The sequence below is a fragment of the Ursus maritimus genome, unplaced genomic scaffold (genome assembly GCF_017311325.1).
Source record: "Ursus maritimus isolate PB19 unplaced genomic scaffold, ASM1731132v1 scaffold_9, whole genome shotgun sequence".
NCBI classification, from domain to species: Eukaryota; Metazoa; Chordata; class Mammalia; order Carnivora; family Ursidae; genus Ursus; species Ursus maritimus.
In genome coordinates this window covers 6,483,207-6,487,492 of record NW_024427107.1, presented here as the reverse complement: position 1 = coordinate 6,487,492, position 4,286 = coordinate 6,483,207, and positions in this window count along the sequence as shown.

The window sequence follows — 4,286 nt, the reverse complement described above, 5'->3', positions numbered from 1 at the left end:
GTGACCTTGGATGATTCCCTCTTGGCCTCAGCTTTCCTGGCACTCCTATGAAGCATTTGAATAGATGATCTTGAAATCCCCTCCTTGCTTTAGAATGCTCGATTTTATGAAGCTGTTGCTCTGTGCTTTCTGCAGTAGCATCCTGTAGCAGGAAAGCACTCTGAAGAGCCCGTGGGCATTGAAGGAGCAAGTCCATGTGACAGCATGAGTTGAGTGTCAGTTTAATAAACAAAGGGCTTGGAGGACTCAGCCAGTGAAAATCCTTTCCTGCAGTTCTTTCCCTGGGCCCTCTGGCCCTTCCTTCCTTAACACTTCTGGGTGCAAAAACTGTCTACAATCCTAAATTTCAAAAATTTTCTCTAAGTCATGATTTGCTGACATTTCCCCCTTTTAAAGCAGCTGTAGTAGAGTTTTCCTGCAAGATCCTCTAAAGCAGAGCTTAACTGGTTAAGACCGCTTTATGGATAGAAGGGATGGTGACTGAGGACAGGGCTGACCCTGGGATCAGGAAGCCAAAAAATGACAGAAGAGAGATATCCGGATGCAATCTGTGAAGTCATCACCCTTTCCTAGAGCTGAGAAAGGTTTTTCTGAAACAATAGGTTGCCTGGAGGCTGAGGTCATGAACCTAGGCAAATTTGCATTATGAGACCTGTTCTTGTGTGCTCTGCCAACTGCTATTCAAAAATGCTGAATTACACCTGCTATCTACTGCAGCAGTTGAACTTGAGGGGGAGGAAGAGCACAGATTCCACCACCCTTCATGCAGACAAGGGCCATCAGCCATCTTCCACCTTTGTTTTTCCCACAGAGATAATAAGCAGTCTCTCACTATCCCTCCCTTACCTCCCGCTTCAGAGGGTTTGGGATTTTGTGTAATACTAGTGAGTGAAGTGCTCCTGTCAACTCAGGAGCAGAGTGGTATTTGAAAGTGTATTAAAATTTAGCCTAATCCAATCTCAATGAAATCTCATTGACTGTCTTTTCTAATTGATTTCGGACAAACCTCTGCCAGCTCTCCCCAGGATGTGCCTGTGGTGGTGGTGGCTGCAGCTTCCTCTGGGGGCATGAGACATTTCCTGCCCATCCCACTTTCTTGAAGGACTTGATTGTATTTCCTACATGTCTGGGCAGGGTTGGCCAACTTGGCAGAAAATAGAGGTCTACTTGGTGGCCTGTGGTGAGTGACAACTGCACATTTCACCCATGATGGGGGTGGAGCAGGAGAGGGAGCATTAGACATGTGCAAGATACTGGGGCATCTTGGGGATTTGCATCATCTGCGTTGTCTTTCGCTCTGTCTTTTGCCCTCCAACAGTGAAATTACATTGAAAGAAATCTGAAACTGATGGTTTCGGCAGAGTGAGATGGGTGTGAGAACAAATTCACTCCACACGTAAAACCTTTTAGGGGGAGAGAATTATGCTTACAGTTTGTCTTGATTTGGGTAACTGAGGTAAGAACTTTGCAATCTTTCCTTCAACCTCACAAAAGCTTTCAGAAATGTACCCAAACTTAAGGCAATGCTTAATGGCTTGCAGACATGTTATTTCTCACTGCAATTTCAGTGAAAGCTATCGACTTGATTTATTTTCATGCCAGGAGCATAGAGGTTGGATGTGTGAAACTGGATAAAGGAAACCATTTAAAATGGTGTCTGGAGGCCAGAAGAGGGAGTGCTCAGTCTGTCCATTGCAGACCCCAGCAGGAAGAGATGTACCTTGAATTACCAACAGGAGGAAGCATACCTTATTACTTCAGAAGGAGGAAAGAAGAATTTCTCCCTGCCCAGTGACAAGCTCAGCCAATAAGAAAATACCACAACTCAGCCAATGAGAAATCTCCACCACCCGGAACTCTCCTTTCCTCCAATGAACTTCCATTCATAGTACCACCTACCAACTTCCTCCTTTTCTCTCTTATAATCTTCCTTTCCAAGGTACCTGGGTGGCTCAGTCAATTAAGAGTCTGACTCTTGGTTTCAGCTGAGGTCATGATCTTATGAGTCATGAGATTGAGATGAAGAGATGAAGATTCTTTCCCTCTGCCTCTCATGAGCACTCTCTCTCTCTCTCTCTAAAATAAATATATAAATCTTTTTTTTAATCTTAACTAAAATATTTAGTTGGTGAGGCTAGATACATTTTCTACTAGACTTGTTTTTTTATATACTGAATAATTTTATTTTATTATTATTACTATTTTTTATTATGTTGTTATTCACCATACAGTACGTCATTAGTTTTTGATGTAGTGTTCCATGGTTCATTGTTTGTGTATAACACCCAGTGCTCCATGTAATACGTGTCCTCCTTAATACCCATCACAGGGCTAACCCATCCCCCCACACCCCTCCCCTCTGAAACCTCAGTTTGTTTCCAGGAGTCCATAGTCTTTCATGGCTCGTCTCCCTCTCTGATTTCCTCTCCTTCATTTGTCCCTTCCTTCTCCTAATCTCCTTCATGCTATTCCTTATGTTCCACAAATAAGTGAAACCACATGATAATGTTTGATTTATTTCACTTAGCATAATCCCCTCCAGTTCCATCCATGTCAATGCAAATGGTGGGTATTTATCCTTTCTGATGGTTGAGTAATATTCCATTAAATACATACATCTTAAAAAAATAATATTTTTTTCCTTTGATTTCCAGACTTGCCTATGGCTTGCCATAGCTTGCATGTCCCAAATGGCTATTCCTCTACTATTCCCAAATAAGCCTATTTTGCTGGTAAAATTATAAGGTCCACAGTTGAAGAAAACGTAATCAGGACAGAGAAATGGAACAGGAAGCAGCAGAGTACCTTAACTTTTCCCCAGTCTTTTGATGTTCTTAAAGGAATGTCTTGGTTGAGAAGGATAATGTTCTTGACATCATGCAAACACACCATCACCAGACTCAAAATCTTTGGCTTTGGTGCTGAATCCTGGCCTGGGCACTTTGAGCTCTGTTCTTCCTGCTGAGCAGTGACCACTCTGAGGATGTTATGAGATCTGCCTCTCACACAGGATTGTTGTGTAGGTTGTGATGGTTTATGCTATCCAAGCAAGCATATTAGTATTGTTTTCCTAAATCACAAAAAAATAATTTTACTTTTGGTATGTCTCATAAGAATTTTTCTTCTTTTTTTGGCTAAAATTCTGAAATGCCACCACAGTATATGCTAGTAGCTGTTGGCTTGCTGTTTAATAGCAGTTTCTCTACAGCCTATGCTCATTTTTGGATAATACAAGGAAAAACATTTCAGTGTAGTTTTCTCCAAAGTTGAGAAACTTTTTTCCCTTCTCTGTTTATTCATGTTGTCCTACTAACTAGCTGGTAGGTACTAAGGGATTTACAATGTAATTTGAATAGTTTTATCATATTACATGTGTTATACACACTGATTTAAAATAATTAATCTTGGAGACGAGTTAAGATGGTGGAATAGTAGGGGACCCCTTTTTCAGCCGGTCCCCTGAGTCAAGCTGGATAGGTACCAGACCAGCCTGAACATCCACGGAATCAGCCTGAGATGCAGGAAGATACATCTGGATCTCTACAAATGAAGGTCTCCAGTGCTGAGTATTGAGGTACGAAGCGGGGAGCCATGAAACCGCGCACAGATATTGGAAGATAAACGGAAGGGGGTGGGAGCTGCCCCGTTTGGGTGCCGGGAAGCGGGAGCCACCTGCACGGGGGAGCGGGTGGACTCGCAGACGACACCCGCGAGACAGCAGACTGAGACCATGAGCCGGGAGCGCGTGCCACCAGACTTCTCACGGAACTCCGGAACTCCTGTGTGCTTGCTGTAACCAGACTGAGACCGGGAGCTCTGGAGCGTTCAGGGGCTGCTGGCGGCTGGCAGCGGGCGGTGTTAGAAACACAAAGGACAGAGACGCGCCGTCCTGGAAGTGAGGGCTGGGACACCCGGTGTGGGGCGCACATCCCGGGACGCTGCAGGGTTGAGCAGCACCAACAGTAACAGAGTTAAAGTGGCCAGAACATCAGTGGAGAACGGTCCGCGATCCCTCTGTTCTGAGACAGAGGCTGAGATTTGGCCGCTGCTGCTCTGACTCTCAGGAGGCATAGCAAACTGCCAAGGAAAGCCGCCAAAAACCAAAAGCCTGGAAATACCGGCTCACAGGGTGCCCATCCCCATCCCCCCTCACAGGGGACACGGAGACTCTACCCAAACAGGGTTGCCTGAGTATCGGCGCGGCAGGCCCCTCCCCCAGAAGGCAGGCTGAAAAATCAAGAAGCCCACATCCCGGGGCGCCTGGGTGGCGCAGTCATTAAGCGCCT